The sequence below is a fragment of the Arvicanthis niloticus genome, chromosome 24, assembly GCF_011762505.2.
Source record: "Arvicanthis niloticus isolate mArvNil1 chromosome 24, mArvNil1.pat.X, whole genome shotgun sequence".
Taxonomy (NCBI): domain Eukaryota; kingdom Metazoa; phylum Chordata; class Mammalia; order Rodentia; family Muridae; genus Arvicanthis; species Arvicanthis niloticus.
This window is the reverse complement of record NC_133432.1, coordinates 39,522,328-39,547,502: the sequence shown is the minus strand read 5'-3', so window position 1 is coordinate 39,547,502 and position 25,175 is coordinate 39,522,328. Positions and strand designations below refer to the sequence as shown.

At 45.8% G+C, this 25,175-nt stretch overlaps 1 long non-coding RNA gene across 3 annotated transcripts in view; it reads right to left on the bottom strand.

The window, feature by feature from the left end:
- Positions 1-958: 958 nt before the first annotated feature.
- The window catches only part of LOC143438185 (uncharacterized), a 53,840-nt gene continuing 29,623 nt past the window's right edge, over positions 959-25,175 (bottom strand). For 2 of the 3 annotated variants that reach the window (XR_013107187.1, XR_013107185.1), the window contains exons 4-8: positions 10,687-10,747; positions 10,017-10,079; positions 8,163-8,204; positions 6,826-6,991; positions 960-5,011 (exon numbers count right to left, since the gene is read on the bottom strand). This is a non-coding gene — a long non-coding RNA (uncharacterized LOC143438185). Of the gene's footprint in view, positions 5,012-6,825; positions 6,992-8,162; positions 8,205-10,016; positions 10,080-10,686; positions 10,748-17,557; positions 21,439-25,175 lie in introns of all 3 variants that reach the window. The other variant, XR_013107186.1, reaches the window with a different exon arrangement.

Genomic DNA, 25,175 nt, shown 5'->3' with positions numbered 1-25,175 from the left:
GCTCTGAGGAGCCAGTCCTGAACAGCTGACTGAAAGGCACCAAGTACCTACTTTCCCCTACCTGATTACCAGGAATCTCCTCCATCACTGATGTCAGATGTGTCTGTGGGATGCAGACATGTTCTTGTTCTGTGCTCATTCTGAAAGAAACACTCACACATCTTCACCCTGCATTTATTTCCTTGTCACTTATTCTTCAAGCAGGCAGTCAAATGAGTCATTAGGGATTCATTCCCTAGGCCATTTCTCCTTCTGCATGAAGTGTGTGACCGGATGTACCACCCAACATTCTTCCCACAAGGGTAATTACCTTCATCTCCACCTTATCCCACCCCTGGGGTCTTGTGGTGCTGTAGGTAGTCACTTCTGGGGTGTTTCCACACACCAACCTGACTTACCCTTACATATAGCCGGTGCTTTATCTTCTGCACGTACTGGACTCACTTGAGAGCCATGGGTGTGGGTTTACGGGAGTCTGGAAGCAACAGAGCTAGGGGAGCTGACAATCGGAACCAGTTTTGCCTGTGTTTTCTCCATCTATTTGGACTATTCCTGTGTGTCATTAGCAGTTTGAAAGCAAGTGTTGATGTGAATATTCAGTTGTGAACAGTTTGGTAGGTAAAACTCACGATGGGAGATTGGGTTGCATTCAACTCCATATTCCCTAGTAAGATATAAAACTTCTCTTTGGGGACCAATAGCCAAAACTGGCCTGCTTTTAGGATGGAGATCATCGGGGTAGGGTGTTGGGCTTGCTGTTCACTGCACTGGGGCTCCTCTGACACTTCTATACCACTGGGTCTGTTGTGGTAAGATTTAAATAATGTCAGGGTGGCTTGAACCACAACCTAAATCTGCTGGAACCATATATATTGACCAAAAAAAGTTGACCCAGGTTCATGGCTTTTTCCTTCTAGTAATAGTAAGTGGTGGATGCACTACACTGGAGAGAGAGAGAGAGAGAGAGAGAGAGAGAGAGAGAGAGAGAGAGAGAGAGAGAGAGAACGAACGAACCACACCGTTCCATGCCCTAGACTCATAGAAACTTCAGTATAGATGTTCTTAGAGATTCCCTCCTGAGATCTGGAATGCAGATGCAGTTTTAGACATAAAAGGAACTTGATACAACCTTCTCACCATGACCAATTAGCCTGCTGTGATCAATATAATAGAAGCACACAAAGATTTGTGACACAGCGAGACAGACAATCTCGGGTGCATATTGGCATTCAGCATGGTCTTGGAGCTAACTATTGTCCTGTCAGTGCAGATCCTGCAGACAGAACTGTGACTCTGGCCACCCACACAGCACAACCCACAGTTATCCTTCACGACTGATTTGACATTTGCTCCCACCAAAAAGAGTAATTAGGGATGGGACACGAACCACCGTCCTTTTCTCTCTCAAGTCTTTGATGCTGGCACTCATGCTCGACATTCTAGCCTCTCCTCCGCATGTTAAGAAATAGAGTGACACGTGCCTGATGGATCTGTTATCCTGTTTCTACTGCACAGGACTTCTGCATTTGGGGGATAGAGCTGCCTCTCATGCTCACAGCCTCACAGGTCCCACAGAAGGACAAAGACCATGACTTCTAAGAACTTCCACAAGTCCCTATACTAACTAACTGGTGGTCCAGGAGGAACTCTGATGTCTTCTCTGTGCATATTAAACTAAGGAGCTCTGCACTCTCTATGGTTGTAGCAGAGTTGATTTCTTGACTGTGACCTTCTGTTGTGTTGGATAAGATGCTATCATAGAGGGCGGGTATAGTCCTCAAACCTTCAGTATGTAATTAATCCAAAGTGAAAATGGGCCAACTCTTGCTTTGCTAGAACAAGTTCAGCATCTAGCACAGAGCATAGACCTATATACAAATGTATACACATTTCCTACTGGTGAGGCACAAACTTTTTATTTATCCGTCACACATAACTCTTCCCTTTTGACCAAAGGCACCCCTGATAAAACAGCTGGTGGAGATTGTTAGACGTCCGTGCGCAGCTTACAACAGACCACTCCAGACCAAACGGTTCCAAGGTGTGTGTGGGGGGCAGGGGAGGTTTATTCAGGAGATAGGACAAAGGTTGGGGGAAGAAGAAAGAGGAAGAAGAGTAGAGGCCGGCCATGACCTTGTGGAGAGAGAGGAAGAGAAGGGGAAGGGGGGAAGGGACAGAGAAGCTAGAGGCAAGAGGGCAAGAGATTAAGAGAGAGAGGAGGGGGCAAGCAGCCCCTTTTATAGTGGGCCAGGCCTACCTGGCTGTCACCAGGTAACTGTGGAGGTGGAGTTTAGACAGAATACTAACAGAGATAACCCCCTCCACCAAATTGCTCCCTAACCAACCATGATGACCATAACCTTCTGAAATCAGGCATACTGGAGCTCCACCCCCACCCCCTGGGGCAGCTGCACAATGATGCTGAGGAGGGTGGTGGTGCTGGACACGGGTAAGAAAAGTAGGTCCTGTGAACATCGCCTGAGATGAGGATGCTGGGAAGAAGGATGGGGCAAACAGAGATTTCTCTCTTTCTCAAAAAATAAATAAATAAATAAATAAAAATAAAAAAACATGGGGTTGCTGTTCGTTCCCTGACTCAGGCTTGTTTAAGAACTCGGACCCAGAGTCTAAATATGTAATTAAAGTTAATCTTGTTACCATTACCTTATTCATTACTGAGATTTACTGATTGCTTTTAAGGATCATTGTAAAACTAGTTTCGAAGGAAAGCTGTCGCCTCACTTTTCTACCCTAATCTTTAAGAGTGCCTATATTCTTTGGTTGCTAAGAAACACACAGATCATGAGTTATCATGGTTCTATCTGGTGCAATTTGGATAATTTCAGTAACCACTCAAGAGATTGCTCTAATAGTATATCATCTTAAATGAGAAAAAAAAAAAAAAAACTGACTAATTCTAGGCTGTTTGGAGAAAAATGGCTGAAATATTTCCTCAGAAGCAGGAGGTTCATCAGGTGAGGAACAGAGGCCAGCACAGGCTTCACCCCTGCCTTTCAGAGCTTTGCTTCTGCTTTCAGTGTTTCAGCATACGCAGGCACCCAGAATGTTCCAGACTGTCAGCGAGCTGACAGATTCAGAGGAGGGATTTTTTAAAAAGGGGCTATTTTGTTCCAGTGACTTTGTTGTTCTTAGTAAAATTGGGTAGATACAAGAGAGGTTTAAATAAGGAGATCCCAGTACATTGTCACTGGTTCGAGTTACTGGACCTGAGACGGCATGCTTTCCTCTGTCTTATCCAAGTGTCCTGGAACAGGAGATGCAAGCTTGGAAACTTCTCACCTGGGCATGGCACTAACTAGATAAGGCTGCAGATATCAGCTCTGAACACAGGCGCCTTGCTTCCCGATCTCTTCATGGGCTGGTTCGGGCTGTACAAACACCACAGCAGGTATCTCCCGATGAAGCAATTCCTCCCTCAACCCACAGTCCTCTTCCATTGTCTGTTTTCCTTTCCTGGATCTTGGAGAGTTTAGAGGGAGAGAAGTTACGTCTGTGTGATCTCACTGTTCCTTCAGGCTCTATCGGGTCACTAATCCATTCCTTCCAAGGTCAGCGGTGACCCCTGCTTCCCAGGTCTGTTCATGACCTCATCCTTTGCAGAACACATCTGTGACATTTCCCATGGGACAGCATCTACTCCTTACCCTGGCTCTCCGCTGTTCTTTTGAAGCTCTGTCTCCCAACGCTCCACCTATTTCTCTTCTTATTTCTTCTTTGCTAGCTCCTCCCCTCCCCGCTCTTATTACTTTAGAGCTTGAGAGAGTCTTTTCTTAAGCCTCTCTGCCATCACCTGTCTGGGACACCCTTTGCCCAGACCTATATAGCTATCATCTCTGTTCTACTTTGTGCCTGCATTACGTGTGAGCTGAAGATGATAAAACCTGTGACCTCTGACCTCCCTAGCATTCTAGGTCAAAAGCTGAAAAGAGCAAGAACACGTTAGTTAGCTGTTAGCTGTTCCATGGGCTCTAATGGAGGCCAAATCAACTGCGCATAAGGGAAGATGGGCTAGGTAATGCCCTAGTAGGTACTTAGTGTGTTGTATAGCAGTTAGATGTGAAGGCTTGGATTGGGGAGAGAGCTGCCATGAAAGGGATTATGGGTAGAGAGGCAGAAGGACCTCTTCAGAGAGCATCATTCAAAGTGCAGCTTCCAGCAAATTCCCTTTAGGACTAAATTCCTTGATCAAAGGAACAATTTGACTTTTTATAACCTTTATGGATAACAGGAAGTGTCACATATGAGTTAGTTCAGCATTTGCAACCAGAAACTCGGAGGAACCAGGAGCCATGAACTAATTGTTGACGAGTCACAGCGTAGACCGTTTCTTAATTCTGTTCCAGAGAGAGAGCTGCAGGGAGGTTTGCTCTGACTGAGGCTACGGAGTCAAGCCTAAAAGCACAGGCCGGCTGGCCACTTTTAAGTGGAGGGTAACTTAATTGAGAAAATGCTTCCATAAGATCAGGTTATAAGCAGACAAACCTGAATGATATTTTTCTTAATTAGTGACTCATAGGGGAGGGCCCAGCCTATGGTAGGTGGTGCCATACCAGTGCTGGTGGTTCTGGGTTCTATAAGAGAGCAGACTGGGGGGTGGGGGGAATAAGGGGTAGGGAAGGAAAAAATAAAATTAAAAAAAAAAGAGAGAGAGAGAGCAGGCTGAGTAAGCCATGAAGAACGAACCAGTTAGCAGCACTCCTTCATGACCTCTGAATCAGCTCCTGCTTCCAGGTTCCTGTTTTGTTTGAGTTCCAATCCTGACTTCTTTTGATGGTGAACAGTGATATAGAAGCATACATAAAACAGACCTCTTCCTCCCCAAGTCGCTTTGGTCATGGTGTTTCATCACAGCAATAGTGACCATGACTAAGACATCAGCATTCCAGTAAGTGTAACTTGTATGTGATGGGTCATGTGTTGAGCTGTGCTCCACACCCGCTGTCTCTGGACCCAGCTGACGAAGATAGCCACCACTTGACACGAGTGATCTCTAGGACAGAGGGAGAAAAGAATGCGACAGGTTGTGGAATTTGAAGCTTCTGCCAGATAATGACATTGAAGAGATGCGCTCAGGAACTTTGGAACCCTTGTTCCCCCAGAAGGGAGAGGCTACTTAACATTCCTGGTCAGCTCAGGAACTTTGGAAAGGTCATGAAACACTTGGTGGGTGGGAGAGGCTGATTAACATTCCTCAGACCATAGGGGAGGGAACCCACCTTCGGGCAGGGGAAGGCCCAGAGATAGACACATTCCACAGGATGGACCAACCCTTGCCACCTGCAGACAAGGGAAGAAGACCCTGTCACCTTATTCCCTAAAGACCAGTTTAAAAGTCACACTATTCTGCCAATCACATTCTGCCTAGTCACTGTTTCTCTAGTCTAACCCTTAAATTGTATAAAAACTGACCAAATGGGCTGCCAGGTGTCACCACTCCACTTTCAGTGTATGACGACCCCAATGCGTTGGATCATTAAAATTCCTCTTGCTTTTTGCATCGATTCACATCTCTGTGTGGTTCACTCAGGGGGTCTCTGGTAAGCTAAGGCTCACAAGAGTCTTACAACATCACCTCTACAGAGGAGAATGGCATATCCTCTGCTGGAGAATGACATCACCTCTGCTGACATTTCTTTGGCTGCCAAATATCAGATGGTCTTCCAAGATGTGCCCAGTCCTACTACAACTCAATATGCCAAGGAGGGTTGATATCCATGGGAAGTCGCCTCTTCTCTGAGGTGAAAAGGAAGGGAGTATGGGGGAGGAGAAGTCTGAGGGGGAGACTGGGAGGAGAGGAGGGAGGGGAAATCTCTGACCAGGATATAAAGTAAATAAATTAATTAATAGGAAAAAAGAGATGGGCTTCTTAGGAAAAACCTGCTTGCTCAGTCTGGCTCCACACACCTTTAGAATTTGCTAAGGAAATGGTTAGAGATAAAGTGGTGGCCTGCTGTGGAGACGAGAAATCCATAGACAGAGCACCACAACTGATCTCAAGGAGGGGCAGCTTCTGGTTCAGAAAGAATGAAATTTCTTTCTTTCTTTCTTTCTTTCTTTCTTTCTTTCTTTCTTTCTTTTTTTCTCGAGACAGGGTTTCTCTGTGTAGCCCTGGCTGTCCTAGAACTCACTCTGTAGACCAGGCTGGCCTTGAACTCAGAAATCTGCCTGCCTCTGCCTCTCATGTGTTGGGATTAAAGGCGTGTGCCACTACTGCCTGACTAGAATGGTATTTCTTATGTAAACTAAGCAAGAGGCTTAGTCTAATTATTCCACCCTCATGGAGCTTAGGTTCCAGTGTCTAACATTTGGTTGTTTTGTTTTTAGATTTCTTTTTATTTTTTGTATCAGTGTGTGCCTACACATGTGTCTGTGTGTCACATGCATGCAGTGCTGGTGGAGGCCAGAAGAGGGCGTCAGATCCCCTGAAACTGGAGTCACCATGTAGGTGCTGGGAATCAAACCCAGGTCCTTTGCAAAAGTAGTTAGTGATCTTTACCTCTGTGCCATCTCTCCAGCCTCTCTCGTGCATACTTATAATTTGCACTTTAGGATGCGGACTTTGTTGGGATTCTTTATGTTTTTCAGTCTGTTCTCACCCTTAGGCAGGTCCCTACCTCTAGCTAGGATGTAAAGCCACAGAGACAGGGCTGAACTTGGATCAGGCAGCAATTGTTCTGTTTGGTGTTCACACTTCAGTGCTAGGCATTTGCTTACACAGGAATGGAGAGACTGAAGTAATGGCTAACCTTTTATGAAGTGCTACTGTAATTAGCTTCTGATGCCCAGTCCATCCAGCAGTCTTACCCTCTTTCTCTGGAATCAGGGTGTATTTCGCTTGCTTGGACACAGGTTTCATTGATGACTGTTCCACCTTTTCCCTTGTCATGGCCATGTTATTGAAGATTCTGTTTGCATTCCAGGGTTTCTCCATCTTCCTGCCCAGGACATCCTGTCCCTTCTTGGTGGAGACCTGATTAGTAGTACAAGGGTCAGGTAGCAACTGGAAGCTCCTACTGTTTTTTATGTACTTGTTTGTGTTGGGTTTGATGATGTCCCTCCAAAATGGCATCCTTTTGCAGAGTGATGTTCACTGAAGCACTGTTTACAAAAGTCAGACCCCTCCCCAGGAGCAGAGAGGGTAAATTTTAAAAAGCGTTGTATAGAAGCACAATGGAATACTGTTCACATGAATGAACTTGGAGAGCATCCTACTATGTGAAATAAGCTAGCACAAAAGCTAGCACTTTTGTTTCAGTATTGTGTAGTGCTGGTACTAGAACCCTGGGCCTTGTGCATGGCCAAGGGCTGTGGGATTTGTGCTCCACTGTGGGACTCTTACAGCGTGCTTTCACGTTGTGATAGTTTGAATATGCTTGGCCCAGGGAGTGGCACTATCAGGAGGTGTGACCTTGTTGGAGTAGGTGTGTCACTGTGGGCATGGGCTTTAATATCCTTGTGCTAGATGCCAGGAAGACAATCTTCTCCTGTCTGCATTCAGATGAAGATGTAGAACTCTCAGCTCTTCCTGCACCATGCCTGCCTGGACACTGCCATGTTTCTACCTTGATGATAATGGACTGAACCTCTGAACCTGTAAGCCAGCCCCAATTAAATGTTGTCCTTATAAGAGTTGCCTTGGTCATGGTGTCTGTTTACCCTGTAAAACCCTCCTAAGACATATATGTAGAAACTAAAGAAATTGATTTCCCAGATACAGCGTGTTAGTATTCTGTCTAAATTCCACCTCCACAGTTACCTGGCAATAGCCAGGTAGACCTAGCCCACTATAAAAGGGGCTGCTTGCCCCCTCCTCTCTCTCTTGATCTCTTGCCTCTAGCTTCTCTCTGTCCCCTCCCCCTCTCTCCATTTGGTCATGGCCAGCCTCTACTTCTCTTTTTCCTCTCTCTTCTTCCATCTTCTTCCTCTACTTCTCGCTCCCCCCCCCCTTTGCCCTATCTCCTGAATAACCCCCCTCCCTTTGGAACTGTTTGGTCTGGTGTAGTCTGTTCTAAGCTATGTGTGAACGTCTAACATAGAGAGTAGAATGGTGGTTGCCAGATGCCAGGAGGTTTGGCGATATAGAAAAGGTAACTCGGCACCTTGGTGGTGGCCAAGAAACCTAAGAACAGAGAAAGACGTACCTGTAAGGTAAGGAGTTATTTCCAAAACAATGCCCCTGACTCCTGACAAAGGAAAGAGAGATGTTATTTAGGCAACTATATGTTTATATAGGATAGTTAAGGTTAAATTCATTCTGGTGCACACTCGGTTTAAAGTCATAGTTCAAGAAGGAAAGATGTGGGCTGGAGAGATGGCTCAGCTGTTAAAGGCTAGGCTCACAACCAAAAATATAAGGAAAGATGCTGAACACAAACCAGCCCCAGGATATCCGACATTCTCTTTTGGCCTCCACTGGTATTGTGTATCATATATATATATATATATATATATATATATATATATATATATATATATATCACACACACACACACACACATATATATATATATATTCCCATAAACATAAAATAAAATAATGAATTTTGAGATTTATTGTCCAGCATGGTGACTATAGTTAATAATGATGAACTACTTCCCTTTTAAAACTGTGAAGAATTGAAATTTCAAATGTTGTTGTCTCCAACAATACGTACATGAGGAGATGGATTTGCTAACTAGTTTGATTAAATAATTTTATATTGGACACTTCTATTATAACATGACCTCATTCCTCATGAGTATGCATAATTATAATTGGTTAAATCTCAACGGCAAAACAAATAAAAGCACGTTACCTTATTTGGAAAAAAAAAACCTTGGCAGACGCATTTAATGAAGATGAGGCTGAGATTAAAGGGGCTGTTGACCCAGTGACTGGGATCCTAGTAGGAGCCACAGGCGCATGCGCAGCCCCAGCCACTGTCAGGATTGACGAGAGGTGGGGAGGACCCTTACTGGAGCTGCCACAGAGTGTGCCCCTCTGACCTAGTCACTGACATCTGTCCTGTGGAACTGTTTTCTTAGGCTGCTCAGCCCATGGCATGTTGTTAAGGGAGCCACAGGAAGTGGACACACATGCGGCTTCCTGTGCTGGGCACAAATGGTAAATGGAGTGGTAACCCTATATGTACAGTGCGTCCTAATCCCAGCTCCCAGGGTCTCTCAGCTTTTCATGTAACCCCAGTCATACTTGGATTTCTGCCTGCTCTTCCCATGGCTACCTTGTTTTCATCTTGCTTGGGATGCATTCCAGAGAAGAACTATTTCAGCACAGACATCTTTTCTTTTTGTACAGGTGGGAACGGCAGGGGGATTCTTAAAGAAATTGTTCAGCCTTGCTCTCTGGCATCCCGTGATGATGGGAAATGTCTAGGACATCAGGATAAACGGCCGGGTCCTATGAGCTCTGTCATGTTTGTGCCTCAGCCTTCCCTCCGTGTTCTCTGACATCTGGACCCCATTCTCCGCTGCACACCACCACTCCCCAACCACAGAATTAGATCATGCTGTCGTGATGCCAACAGCTAGCGTTTGTTAAGAGGTCTTGGTGGCATCCAATCTAGTTAGTGATTTACAAATAGCAAGCCCTTTAACCCTGTGTCGCTAAAACTCCTTTCTCTAGGGGAGACATAAGCAACATCTGCCCTTCCTTCTGAGATCCCAAAGATAAACTGAGGTAGGACTCACTAGAGTTCAGCTGGGGGAACCACTTAAAGAAATATGGTTTAGGTAGGGGTGAGGGGCAGAGTCATGGGGTGACTTTTAAAGTAGCTGTACTGGAGGGTCTGCACCAGCAGGGATGGTGGCTTCCTCATGGCTGGGTGGCCACCTCCTCATCCTCCCACTAGTCCATATAGTTAGGCAGAAGTATATATGGCTGGTTGGAAGAGGTGGTGGATGCTCATGGAGAGGTCCCATGATCCTCTGCAGCCCTCCATTCTATCAGGGAAGGTCAGTAGTCAACAGGCTGTGATGATCTTCTGTGAGCAGGCCTACCTAGCAGAATTTCTGAAGATGGCATCAGTTTGGCTCAGAGGATGGCCCTCTACAATAGTGCCCCTAGATGAAGAGACAAAGATTCAGAGGTTAAGCGGCAATCCTAGGATCACACAGTAAACAAGTAGCAAAGGAAAAATTGGAATTCTGATAGTTAAACCACAAAGGTCCTGCTCTTACTTGCCCCCTGTCCCAGCAGTTATGTTTATCACAACATCCTGGTTCTACAAGATTCCAGTGTATGGCTATTCTCAATGTACAAAAAGGCAGTTTTATATAGTTCAAATGAGTCTACATTGAGCAGACTGGCCTCGATACTATGTATAACAAGTACAAGATAGTGGAGGCCCATATAATTTATTCATTTACTTTTCTTAGGTGTCATGCATAACACACCACGTGTGCTATCAGCCATGTGAATAGGCTTGGGATTGATAGGTTTAAATATGGAGCTTGATTCTGCTATTTACTAATCAAGTGTATATGTGTGCATGATGATTTATGTGTGCAGATATGCATGTGTGTGTATTTTGAGAAAGACAGATACACACACACACACAGAGGGGGAGAAAGAGAGAGAGGGAGAGGGAGAGAGGGAAAGAGAGAGACTATGTAGGTCAGAACACAATATGGGGTGGGGGTGGGGCGGCATTCTTCAGGCACCACCCACCTTTCAAGTGCTTTCTGTACAAATTATCTCTTTTGTTTAAACTTCAGCTTCAGTTCTGTGTCTGTATAGGATTGTAAGGCATAAGTAAAACAGCGTTATCAAGGGCCAAGAACATAAGCAATGTTACTAGCAAGAAAGAACACACTGTACCCAGCATCCTGTCTCTCCCACTTAAGAGGAGCAAGCAGAGCCATCCATTCATAAATGGCCCTTACACACGCACTCTGATAAGTAGGAAAATAGCTTTGGCCAGCTGGCTGATCACAGGATGCAACTAAAATGAAATCCAGGTTCTTCTTTCTCATGGCTCTTTTTGCTGCACAGGAGCACGTATTGAACAGATCTGGGGACAATCCTTTGGTGTCAGGTGGTATCCTTTCCTTCCTGGAGGAGCACATGATATACACCTCTGCTTTCTGAGTGGCTGAGACCAAAGACCCCCAAACTTGGGAGACCCTTACTCGAGTCTCGGGAAATCACGGCCACCCAAAAATCGCAAGACACCATACCTGGATGCAATCAGCAGAGGTTTATTAGGGAGAGTTGGCTAGCCAAGGTCAATTCGGTTCACTCACGCAGGAGTTGAATTAACAAAGCCAGTCAGTCTGAGAAGGGTCTTTAAAAGGGGGAAACCACAAACCTGGAGGGTGAGGAGGGGGTGAAATGTTGCTAAGGAAATATAACAATAAAAATAGCGGAGAATTCCAGAGGAATGCAACCTAAGTGAATCAGGGTCATGTGGAAAACACTCTATATACCCATTTCTCTAAAAAATATGGTCTTGTCATGTCACTTGCTCAACTATTTCTCAGTTGGTGCCCTGTCACTTGCCCTGTCATCGTGGTTACAAGCTTCCCAGCCCCACCTAGATGACTTGCATCTTTTTTTTTGTGGTCAGGAATGTGTCTTCCTGCTTTGGGCCTTCCTCACCCACAGGTGGGTTCTCTTCCCTGAGGCTTGAGGAATGTTGATTCAGCAAGTGTCCTCTGACTCAGGGATAATGTACTCTTCCTGGAAGATATCCCAGGGCAGTGAATGTCTGAAATCTTACATCCAGTTCCACTTTCTGGAACCTGCATTCTTTTGCTCAGGTCTAGGGGCAAAGAAAAAGCTTATATATATTTTACAAAATGGTCTTTATAATTTTTCACTCTACAAGACAAAGATATGACAGAGCAGGAGGAGCGAAGGCTTTCTCCTGAGGGAGTCCATAATTGATGTCAGAGACATCAGTAAAATAAAGGCATTATGGGATCTCAGTACAGAGCAAGAGAGACAGGATGCTGTCCCAGGAAGAGGGACAAGAGGGCATGTGGTAGGGGCTGTCCCCAGTGCTTCCTATTTGCCTTATGCTATAATTACTACAGGAACAAAAATCACTGTGAAGTAAGATTTGCTTTATGCAGTTGCTGTCTGTTTCAATGATAACCTTATTTTGGCTGAAAGAGCATTAGCCTGAAATGACCCCCATCTGAGTCATCTGATAAAATGAGAGGAAAAAAGATTAAATTTCACCAGTTAACCTTGGAAGGATTGACTTGCATAGCTTGTCTTCTGAGTTGTTCTCAGTGAGTCTTTTAAAGGTGGGGCATGGAATGGTACAGGCATCTGGGTGAAGGGCAGGGGTCAAGGCCACTCATTGTATGACTTCTGTGGTTTTCCAAGGCACACCACCAGACACTGATAACAAGTTAGTTTATGCTGTAAACAAAATCCAATGGCTGGCACAAATGGATCAACTCACAGCTCCAGATTGGATGGGGTTTGGGGATAGGTGTGGGGGGTTGAAAGTCTGGGAAGGATCTCACCAGGCTAGCACCAATGTGGGTAGCTGCCCCCAGGTCTTGGCTCTAGGCCCCTCTTTAGTCTTTAGAAAAGGTGCTTCTCTCAAGGTACAAGTCCAACCTCTCTTCTTCCTCTCTCAGTAATTATATTGGGTACATCTGGATAATCGACCACAGTGACCACAGTCTTATTTTACATAAGGCTAATTAGCAAACTGAATCCACTGCCTGGCTTTAAAGGGGCTCTAGAAAGTAGGCCCCAGCATGGTAAACATGGCTCAGGCAGGTCTTGTCCTTCTCTCCAATTCCCTCTGCCTTGCTAAAAAACCATTAGATTATATCCTAAAGTTAGCCACAAAGGTCTATTCCCTTATTTGGCCACTTTCTCCTCCTGAGCCTGACCACCAAGGTCCAGCTATCAAAGTATTGAAATCCAGCAATCAAAGGCCTCTTTGGGTCATCTAATTAACACGCCCAATTAAAATTAAACACCTCTTCCTAACTGAGTTTCTCCCCTTACCTTTATTAAACCGCTGTTTGCTTCGGGCTGCCTCTGTCTCCTCTCTATCCAAAGGCAGTTCTTTGTTCCTCCTGGGCAAACATCCCTTCCTCCTCTCCCTCGTTTCCTTCCACGGCTCCCTCATGTTCTACCTCCTGTCTTTGTTTCTTATTATCTGCCCTTTGTCCCTCTGGGACAAATAAATCTCCTCTGTGCTGAGAGCTTGTTCGGGGTGTTCAGAGCTGGTTCATCCTTTATGGTTCTTTGCTTTCTGATTTGATGTATTCCCAGGTCCTAGGAATTAGGGTTGTTGTGGATTGCTGTCTGTATGCAGGTGAGGTCAGGTGATATCTTAATTAGTCAGATAAGGCTAGAACCTGTGATTGGGCAGTGGAAAAAGAAGGTGGAGCTGAAAGTTTGAGAGAAGGGATAGAAAGAGCTAGAGAGATGAGAGAGATAAGATGGTACCTGAAGCAGAGGATGATGAGCTAGAACCACCTGTAGCTACGGCTCTCATAGAAGGGCAATAGAATAATTAATGTAGGGCAATTTGTCTAATCTAGGTGTGCAGCTTGTATCAATATCAATTGGGTTTTGAGTTCTTTGTATGGACGTTTTGGGGGGTTGAACTGAAAGATATTGAAAACTTATAAAAAATATAGAAAGTTTTTATGACCCCCTAGACCCGAGCAAAAGAATGTAGGTTCACTAGTTCCAAAAAGCAGAACTAAATGTAAGATTTTAGGCCTTCCCTGCCCTGGGGATACATTCCACATTCTGGGAGGGGTATATTATCCCTGAATCAGAGGACACTTGCTGGATTAACATTCAAGAGAGGAAGGGAGAGGCTAATTAACATTCCTCAGACCTCTGGGAAGAGAACCCACCTGCAGGTGGGGAAGGCCCAAAGCAGGAAGACACATTCCTGACCACAAAGAAAGATGCAAGTCATCTGGGTGGTTCCAGGAACTAACTGACTTTCCACTGTTTTTATGTTATGTTTCCTTGGTTACCCCTTCATCCCTCCCTCCCCTGTTTGTGGGTTCTCCTATATAAGACCGCCCCTGACCAGGCTGTCTTTTCAATTCCTCTGCCCCTTCGTGGGTTACGAGTTGACCATCAGTCAACTGATCCTGAAATATACCTCTTGCTGTTATATCAAGAATGGTGTCTTGTGAGTTATTGAGTGGCCGAGAATTCCTGAGGCTTGAGGGAGGTCCTCCCTTCGTGGGGGCGGGGGTCTTACAGAACCTCTGGAGTTTTCATTTTATGGGGCCTGCAGGGGGCAGATGTCTTGGGAAGTACAAGTGGTTTGGGGCAGCAGTGAACCTCAGGAGCCTGGGCAAACCTCCCCTTGCGGCTCCCCATGGGGGAGGGGAGACCTCAATGCTGGTGCTTAGCTGGCCATTGCATGGATTTTTTTTTTTAATAATTACATAATACTAGGGTGAAATTTTTTTTCTTTTCTCTTTTTCTGCTTTGTTTTATTTGAGACAAAGTCTTAACAGATAGGCCAGGCTGGCTTCAAAATCATGATCTTCCTGCTTTTGCCTTTCAAATACTGGGATTACAGGTCTAGCCTACCACATTAGGATTTCACAGAGTCTTTCCTGTGACCACTTCCTTTCTGTCACAGCATCCATGGTCCCAGCCTGACACAGCCTTCAAAACACCAGTCTAGGTATTTACTTTCTCACAGGTCTGAAGGCTGGGAAATCCAAGGTCAGGGTGCTGGCTTGTAGAGTGAAAAATTATAAAGGCCATTTTATGAAATATGTGTAGATTTTTCACCTTACAGAACGCGGAACTGAAAATAAGATTTCAAGCCTTCACATTCCAGGTGAAGGACACTTGCTGGATTACATTCCTCAAGCCTCTTCCACCTATGGGTGGGAGAGGCCCAAGGCAGGAAGACACATTCCTGACCACAGATAAAAGATGCAGCCACCTAGGTGGGGCTATAGCAGGAAGAAGCAAAGATAGTTAATCTGAAATAGTTGGTAAATGGCAGGATAGGACACAATAGCATGGTAAAAACCACATTTTTGAGAAGAATGAGTGTGCAGAGTGATTTCACATGACTCTAGATCATTTGGGCTAGATTCCTCTGAAATATTCCACTGTTCTTGGTTACCCCTCCCTTGGTCTTCCCAGTGCTATGTTCAAAATTTGTAAAACAACCAATCATGTGTAAGCGCTCGAAAATGCCTTCCTCCCCCTACCCCATGCTATGAAAGACCCTTTAACCCACCACTCTGGGCCAAAACCCTGCTCTTGGAGCTAAAGAGCTGGTCGTTTTGACTGCCGGCTAACTTCCCTAATAAAGCCTCTGCTGATTGCATCCAGGTATGGTTTCTTGTGATCTTTGGGTGGTCGTGATTTCCGGAGGCTTGAAGAAGGGTCTCCCGAGTATGGGGGTCTTCAAAATGACTAGTGCTGCATCATCACTGTGGTTGGCTCGGACCCAGGGGATTTTACTAAGGATGTCAAGCGAAGCACCAGAGCACGAACACATGCACGCTTGTGCACATGCGTGAAAGGGGCAGTTCTGAAGGGGTCTTGTTCCCCAGTGGGTTCTTGATTTGTCAGTAAAGAATACTGGGGCTAATTGTTGGGCTGAAGGTATAGAAAGGACTTCAAAGTCCCAGGAGGAAAAGGAAGGCACTAGGAAGGAGAGAGGGGAGTTTTCTGCCATACTTTGGAGGAAGAAGAATGTAGCAACCATGTGAGATCTTGGGAGGAGTTGGGGCCTGTGGCCACTGCTACAGGCCAGTGGTCATGGATGTTTAGCAGGGCCTAAGTGAACTAGCCACTGAAGTTTAGGGCAGGTGGAGAGACGGGCATAATAAAGTGATAAGGGCATGGCTTTTCTAGGTGGGATATAGTTAACACCCAGCAGTTGTGCCCCCAAGGCAAGTTGTAAAGGAACAAACTCTGTGACTCTGTGACTCTCTCTCTCTCTCTCTCTCTCTCTCTCTCTCTCTCTCTGTGTGTGTGTGTGTGTGTGTGTGTGTGTGCTTTATTTGAGGATCCAGAGAAGCTGGGAGGGGGCTGGTAGAGCAGTCACCTCCGAAAGCAAAAGGTGGTAGCTTAAAACTACACACAACATATGCATAATGCATTCACTGCAAACACACTGTTTAACATTTTCTGGTCAGCAAAAGGTGAGCAGGCTGTACTCGGGCTGCATTCATGACTGATTTGTCTGAAGGACAGAAAAGCCCACAAATCTGGTCAAAGATATCTTCCTCATGAAAATGTTCTCCTTTGACAAGTGTGATGAGGAAGAATGAAGCATGGATCAGATTCAAGACTTGGCCACTGCCTCTTGTTTTCAGGAAGCAGCACATAACCCAAGTCCATGTGGACAGGCAGGAGCTGGACTGTGAAAGGTATAGAAAACTTATGAAAAGTATGAAAAGTTTTTATGAACCCTAGACCTGAGCCAAAAATGTAGGCCAGCTGGCTCACTAGTTCCACAAAGAAAGCAGAACTAAATGTGAGATATTTTAGGTCTTAGAATTCACTGCCCCAGGATACATTCTGCATTCGGAGAGGAGTACATTATTCCTGAGTCAGAGGACACTTGCTGGATTAACATTCAGGAGAGGAAGGGAGAGGCTGGTTAACATTCCTCAGACCTCTGGGAAGAGAACCCACCTGCGGGTGGGGAAGGACCAAAGCATGGAAACACATTCCAGGAGTGTTTCCCACACCCCTGCCGTGGATAATGGGCTGGGACTTTCCACTATTTTTATGATATGTTCCCTTAACCAAGGGAACATATCCCTTATCCCCCTAACCATTCCCCCCCCCCATTTGTGGTTTTGCCCTTTAAAAAGTTCTCCTCTCCCCAGGCCGCTTTCTCAGTTCCTCTGCTCCTGCATGAGTTATGAGTTGACCATCAGCCAGCTGATTCCCAGATTAAAGCCTCTTGCTGTTTGCATCTAGATCGGTGTCTTGTGAGTTATTGGGTGGCTGGGACATCCCGGGACTTGAGTGAGGGTCTCCCCTCTCAGGGGTCTTTCAACTGGATTCTGAAAATTCCCTGTGGCCGTTTGCAGCCCCTGCACAACTACAGCCAGATCAAGCTTCCAGACTGTGAGGTTTCAGGTCACAGTTCATTCCCATGTCTACTGTACCTTGTTGGGGACAGGGCCATGAGCCTGGGACTGGCAATGTGGAGGGGAGTTCTGGACATGTCACAGTGCTTGGCTTTATACCAAGATTTCTGCAGTGAGCTCAGACATGAGGAATAGTAATGTCGAGGCTGGTCTGGGATCAAGAAGAAAGAAGCAGAGAAGCGGAGGGCATGGGGCTGGGAAGGTGCTGGGAGTGAGGAGGCAGAAGGGGGAACAGATGGGGAGAGGAAGCCGACAGGGCTTCACTTTTCCCTGCACCCATCCTGTGCCCAGAGAATTCACCACCTTCCTCAGCCTTGACTTTTGGGGACCACATGGCAGGCCAATGCAATCCAACTAAAGCAACTAAGGCACAGGCCCTCACTGTGGTTGAGGGCAGGACTCTTCTTGCATTCTTGCACTAGATCATTGTCCTAGGCTATGGGAACAGTGTCCTTTACCCTCACCTGCAAGGTGATATGTTGTAGTTTCCTTCCATCTTGGAGAGCAGCTCTTTAAGACATAGGGTGCCTGGGGCTGGAGAGATGGCTCAGCAATTAAGAGCACTGACTGTTATCCCAGAGGTTCTGAGTTCAATTCCCAGTAACCACATGGTGGCTCACAACCATCTGTAATGGGATCTGATGCCCTCTTCTGGTGTGTCTGAAGACAGTGACAGTGTACTCACATACATTAAATAAATAAATCTTAAAAAAAAAAAAAAAAAAGACATAGGGTGCCTGCAAAAAGGGAAGGGAAACAACAGGGTATTTTAAGACACTTCATGTATAGGGGTAAAACAGCAGGATGTCCTAAGGGAAGTGGCACCTTCTATCCTTCAGGGAAATTTCTTTTTCTTTTTTTTTCTTTTTGAGATAGGGTTTCTCTGTATAGCCCAGGCTGTCCTGGAACTCACTCTGTAGACCAGGCTGGCCTCAAACTCAGAAATCCACCTGCCTTTGCCTCCTAAGTGCTGGGATTAAAGGCGTGTACCACCACTGCCAGGCATGGGAAGTTTCTTAAGACAGGAAGTACACAACTCATAATAGCTTCAGGAAGTCCTGAAACTGACCAGACTCACCAGGCCCCTTCCTTCCTAAGAGTATATACATAAGGCAATAAAGAGTACAGAGAGTCACTTACAGACCAGCTGAGCTCCCTGGAAAAGGTACAGACCCACTGAGCCTCTTGGAAAGAACACTTTCCAACCTGTCAAGCTGGCTGCAGGCAGGTGCAGTGAGCTTCAAGTTCCCAGCTTTGTGAGCTGTCACCTGTGCTGGGGCAGGCTTTAATGATGCAGCTGTCTGAAACACTTTTGCTTTTCTAAGTAATCCCTCACACCAAGTCCTATAAGTAGCCCAGTAAAACACATTGGTTTACCAAGTTGTACTTTGGTAGTATCTGTTTGGTCTGTCATGGGTTCTCTGTCTGAAATGAACAGACATTTGCTCATCTCTTCCCAGGAATCATTCCACAGAAAGGCATGTGGAGCGGAGCATACAGCAGTTTGGGCATCCCAGTGATCTACACCTGAGCTGAGCAGAGCCTTCAGTGACCTCTGACCCAAGGGAGACAGTGAGTATGGATTTAGGCCACTGAGTTTTGGAGGGTGTTTGTTGCATGTGTCAGATGTCCTACCTTCCTAACCCTTTCTTCTATCTTCTGAAATAGTGATTTTTAATGCTGGCCTTGGGTTGCTGTTCATTTAACCCAATCAAGTCGGTTTCATTGCCTTATTGCCATACACCTTCTTTCCCAGACTTCCTTGCAGCTAAAGGTGACCATGGATCTAATTAGGGCAGTAAAGTGTAAAGTAAAATATTATTTTGGGGGCAACATTTTCCTGATGGAACCAAAATCCCCCAGCCACCACCATTTCCCCTTTCTTTTCTCTGGGGACACTGGAGTGACTGTAAGGTGCTCAGACCTGTATCCATCCTGTCACCATGAGCTTACAGGTTCAACGATGAAAGGTCCACATACTCTGAATAAAGGAAGGCTGAAAAGATGGGGATGTCTTATTTGCATTACAGAGCATTAGCACAAACCTTGGAACTATCTCCTTCCATCCCTCCAGTACACAAACTGTGACTGTCTTTATGGCTTAAACCATCAATGTCCACACTTCTGTTGTGTGTGGCAGTCCAATGCACTCTTAGGTAGCAAGGGATGTGCTCAAGATGCAGAAGGACAGTGTGGGAGACGAGCGAGGGGAACGTGTCAGGGCACAAGGAAATGAATATTGTTTGGGGGGTCAGGAGCCTTCTCCTGGGGGTAGTATGGTGTTGAATTAGCCAACCCTCTCCTGGCTGCAATGCCCTCCAAGAGGAGAGCCACCTAACTAGATGTCTCCAAGAGTTTTCAGCTCTCTCATGATTCTGAACGCATGGGGAGGACTCTAGGTACCACAGCAAATATTCACAAATGGTTTTGAAAAACATTGGATTATTTGTGAAAAGGGGAGACTATCGACTATCATTGTTCTGTAGCCAATGCTCTACTCTGCATTGCAAATGGCGGGTTTCCATTTGACCTTGTGCCTCCTCTGTGTTACCTGCTCTGGGGACACTCTGAGAGGACTCATGGGATGTCTCATGTATGAAAACTGTTTGCATGTGTTTACTGTTAGGAGCTGGTGCTGTGGGGTGGAGATGCTGCCTAATGCCTTATCATCCAAATGCCCAGAAATGTCTGAGACCCTGGGCAGGTTTGACAGCATTCTGGGGAGAGAACCCATGGGGGAAAAATGTGTGAGGCTATTTAGCTCCTGATTCAGCAGAAGAGAACCTTGGCGGGACCCCAGAACTCCTGTTATTTCAATTACCAACACCTCCTGCCCAGACTCTGCCCAAACTGCCGCTCTCAGCTGCCTCCCTGGGCTGCTGTGCTTTTTGCTGCCTTCACACCCCTCCCTCCTTCTGCTCAGTTTGTTGTTCTCAGTCTGGTCACTTACCCCTCAAACTAGTTCCCTTTTGGTCCTTCTTGCTTTTCACCACTGCGTTCTTTTTCTCTCGCCTCTATGCCTGCCCTTTTCTTTCTTGCTAGTAGACTCTGAAAAGCCCCGTACACCTTTGCCTATTATCCTGGAAACCTACCGAGAATTCAGTCACAAACGGCTTATATAGTCACAGCCAAGTATTTTAATTGCTGCCGCTTGCTCCTCAAACTGGAGTTCACAGCATGTACTTGGCCTACTTTTCTCAGAGTAGTCCACACTTTAAAGGTTAGCTGTGTCCTTGTATTGGAAAAGAGAAGTGTGTTGGTTTGAATGAGAACGGACCCCCATAGGCTCATGTTTGAATGCTCGGTTCTAAGTTGGTAGAGTTGTTTGGGAAGGATTGGGAGGTGTGGCCTTTTGGAAGGAGGTGTGTCACTGGGAGTAGGCTTTGAAGTTTCAGAAGCTCATGTCAGGTTTGGTCTCGCCCCACTCCCCACCTCTGCCTGCTGCCTGTGAACTAGGATATGAGCTCTTAGCTACTGCCCCAGCACCCTGCCTGCCTGCCACCATGCTTCCTACCTCGATGATCGATGATCGTGGACTCATCCTCCACAGCTGTAAGCAAGCCCCCAATTAAGTGTTCTCTCTTATTGTGTTTCGTCACAGCAACAGACCAGTAACTAAGACAAGTAGAATTCAGGAAGAAGGGCAGATGCCAGGCAGAACCAGGACACAACAGTAGAAGCCAGCTGAGCACAAGAGCTGTGTTCACACAGACTTAGCTCTCAGTACCCGCTGCTTCCAGGCCTGTGGACTCAGCCAGCTGCACATGGAAAATACTTGAAAAAAAAAATTGTTCTGAACATAGACAGAATTTTTTTCTGAGAAAATTTTTCAGAAAATTCAGAATTTTTTTCTGAAAAATGGATTTTCTCATCACTTTTCCTGAAGAGCACAGTTTAACAACTGTTTAGGGAGCACAGTCTAGTGACTAAAGTTTAGGGAGCACAGCCTAGTGACTGTTCAGGGAGTACAGTCTAGTGACTGTTTAGGGAGTACAGTCTAGTGACTCTTTAGGGAGCACAGTCTAGTGACTGTTTATCGAGCATTCTCATATTGGGCATTGCAAGCAATCTAGAAATGGCTCAATTCTACACACTTTATATGCAGGCACCATGCTATTCTATACAACAGGTTTGAGCATCCTCAGATTTTGCCATTGGCTACAGTTTTTCAGCCCATGCCCTGTAGATATGGAGGGCCACCTGAGACACACTGTACATCTACCAAGGATAACTGGAAGGTTCCAGAAGAGGACACAGATCATCCCAGGATTTACTTGTCATGTGTGGAATTTTATGCTGGGAGTGCTGGCTCGTAACTGTAATCCCAGCACACAGAGACTGGAATCTGTAATAAATTAATAAATAAATAAATTAATTAAATTTTATAAGGTTAAAAATTCCCACTTTCAGCTTCACTTGTCTCTGACCTCAAAGTGAATGTGTTTCACCCCAACAGACTTCTGAGCTGCTGAAAGCAGACTCAGACAGACATCAAACCATGATGGGACCAGTTAACAACCATTTCCTAACCAGTGAACAAATGTGTTTCCCTGGGTCATCTCTACAGGGTTCATGTCCAACTGTAGTCTTAGTCTAGTGTGGTCTTAGCCTCTTTCTAGATTAAAAGCCCCTGACTCTCCCATTGCTGTGGTTTGAATATGACATATTCCCCAAGGGCTCATGTGTGGTCTTCAGTTTGGCAGTTTTGAGAGATGATGGAAATTTCCAAGAGCTGGGAGCTTGTGGGTGCTGCCTTGGGAGAGGATTAAGTAGCTCTCAAGGGAGGGACCCAGGTTTGTTATTGGAAGAGGTTTATTTTAAAAGAGAAGGAGGGTTCCTCTCTGGCTTCTGTAGCTTCCAGTCTCACCTTGCAACACCCCTCCCCCAAATACATTCTCCTGCCTTGAAGCCATTTGTCATGGTGTGATGGGGGCAGGGAGTGAAGGGGCCTTTCCAAAGCCACCTCATGCCGTTCACACTTTTGCCCTCTGAAAGTGTAAGCTAAGTAAGCCTCTTCTTTATGTTATATTGGCTCAGCTATTTTGCTGTAAGCATGGCAAATGAACCAGTATCCCATGTCAGTTACCTTTATGGCATGCACTTCCGGGCCCAGCAAGTTAATAAACTCAGCTTTCATTTTTATGTCTGTATAGCTCTGGTGGGAGCTCTGTGTTTTACTGCCAAAGAACTCTGTAGGGAGCCACACTAACTAACAATTACTATCTGGCTGCAGCCTACGAAAAACTTCTAAATACTGTGAACAACTGAAAAACCAAAACTCAACCCTCAGCCAACCTAAACCCATCGAAAAACCAAGAGCTCGGTGATAGTTAACATCTTCCATCAGACTGAGAGCACAAGATTCAGCCCCAAAGAATTCCCAGTTAGGAATTTGTTTCCATGGCATCCAGCCAGTCCCTCCAGTGGTTTTGACTTCTAGATGTATGTGGGGTATCTGTGGTTTAACATTTAAAGTTTACCAACTGTTAAGGATCAAAAGTCAAGATTTTTACAACAACAAAACAAAACTTGTTACTTCTTAATTATTTAACACATGTGCTACAAAAATCTAATTAATGTAGGCAGGGTCTGTGCCTGCTCACCTCTCATGATACAAACCCAGATCGTCTCAGAAGAATCCCCCCAGAATGTTAGCTAATTTTGTTTCCCAGTGTTATCAAGACTACCAGGGAGACTTTCATTCTAATCAGGACTTTTTTAGCACAACTTTTACCTTGGGGAATTACCTGAGTCCCAAGCATTGTGTCCCAATAAGAGAAACTTCCAATGTTTTCCCCGTAAAAAACTGCTTCTCCCACTTCAAGATACTATTGTATGTCTGAATTGGGAATTTCTGATTTCTTTGGAGATTCAGTTGTATCCTATGATATTCTTCTGGATACTGTCTTATGAGAGGATGTTCTGTTCAAGCAGACATGTGAGAGGGCGTGTCGCGTGATGTTTAGAAAAATTCAAGTAGAATCCAGTAAGCAGAAGTGACCAGAAGCAGCCAAAATACCACAACAAGAAGCAATTTGGCTCATTTTTCTCTACAATGTCACAACAAGACAAACCAATACCCGAGCATCATTCACTGCCTACTAGATGTGGTGAGTGGATGTAGATGATGTGAGCTCCCCCGAAAGCCAGGTTCCCCTGGCTTTTTATAGGTAAGGGGAAGAGGGGAGGGAATAACTTAATTATCTACACCCCCCCAGCCTTTAGATAACTTATTAATATTTTAATCTCTGGAGGTGGAGACCTCTACCTGTGTTACGTGATTGATGGTACAGGTTAAATGGCCAAGGCCCGACAATCTAAGATAGATTTTTTTTTCACAGAAAACAGTCTCAATATGTTTACCCCTGAACTTACACACGTGTTAAATGTTGGCAAGAGTGAGTCATACCCTTATGTTTCTACTATATAGTATTAATCTTTTTAATAAGTCTGTGTGGGTTGCTTCCCGCCTCAGTGGTTTATGTTCCCAGATGAAAGACACACACACAGCCTTTATATTTAATATGCCTTAAACAGCACAATAGTTGGGCCTAGCCTCCATGTTGCTAGAATCTACTTCCCACTGATTAATCTCGAGTTACTACTTACTAACTTCTATGTTCCATCTTGGGTGCTCTAGACCCAGAGGAGTAGTGTTAGGAGCCGCGTGAGCGTGATAGCATTCGCCATTACAAGATGGCGCGGGCATCCTGTCCTCCTACAAGTAAACAACTAACTACGCAGGTGCAAAAGGCAAAAAGCTCACCAAAGTCACTGCCCATCCCGGGGCGTATGATGGGTAATGAGTGAACAGCCAATCAGAAGTGAACACGCCACTCTAGGGTACATATAGCAGTGCCTTTTCCAGGCTTGGGGTCTTTCCGCTTCTGCTGATACAAGAATAAAGCCTCGCTATGGTAACCACCCGAACACCGCCTCATGTGTCTCTTTCGCGGGCGAAGGGGACACGGAGGGGCTCGGAACATCTGGCGTCGAAACCTGGGATCTTCAAGGCGCTGCGGAAGACCCTCCCCCCCCCCCCCCCGAGACTCTGGGCGGGTTAAAAGACTGCAGGATCCAGGTACGTCTCTGAGAGATATGTTTGGGGTGGAAGCTTTCGTTGCGGGCGGATATTCACCCATTGCTGCCGCAGCAATAGTTGGCCTTTTGTTTGCATTGCTTTTGCTTTTAGCTTATTTGTGTTGTAAAGATCCAGCTCACAACACAGCTATTAGTGCAAGTCAAGAGTTTTCAGGAGAGGTCCACTCCAGAGTATCAGAAACAGGGCGTGTTAGCCGGCATCAGGCCAAAGAGCCTGGAAAGGAGAAGCAGGCAAAAAAGCCTGGGCAACAGAAGCAGGCCAAGGAGCCTGGTCATAGGAAAGAGTACTCAAAAGGAACGGGGGCCACTGCAGGGCCTGTTAAGGTTAAGGACCCTTCACCGGCTGGTGAAGAGAGAGTGGAGTTCGGGGGGGACCCCCCTGTACCCAATTAAGGAGCCTGCTTCTATAGACCTTAGCAGCTCCGAGGAAGACCTAACGCAAGGAGAGGAAGAGAGCCTAGAGCAGGAAGCAGCCGCCTGTGCTAAAAATAACCATTCTGAGATAAGATTAAGAAAGGCCTTGAGCCCCTCGGCCCTGGCCTTGCCTCCGGCCTATGCCTCGGGCAGCGCTTCTAATTCATTTCTCAGCCCAGGAGATCGGAGATAGCTACAGCTTGCATTTCCGGTCTTTGAAGTGGCAGAAGGCGCTCGTGTCCATGCCCCAGTAGAGTATAGACAGGTCAAAGAATTAGCTGAGGCAGTACGTGCATATAGAATTGGGGCTAATTTTACTATATCCCAAGTGGAGAGATTAAGTACAGCTGCTATGACGCCAGGAGACTGGCAGGACACAGTGAAGGCGGTACTTAACAATATGGGCCAATACCTAGAGTGGAAGGCCTTGTGGCACGAGGCACTACAAGCACAAGCCAGGATTAATGCAAACACTGAGGGACAACAATTATGGACTTTTGACATGCTGGCTGGAGTTGGCGTACACGCAAACGACCAGACCGCTCATCCCTGCCAGGTCTACGTACA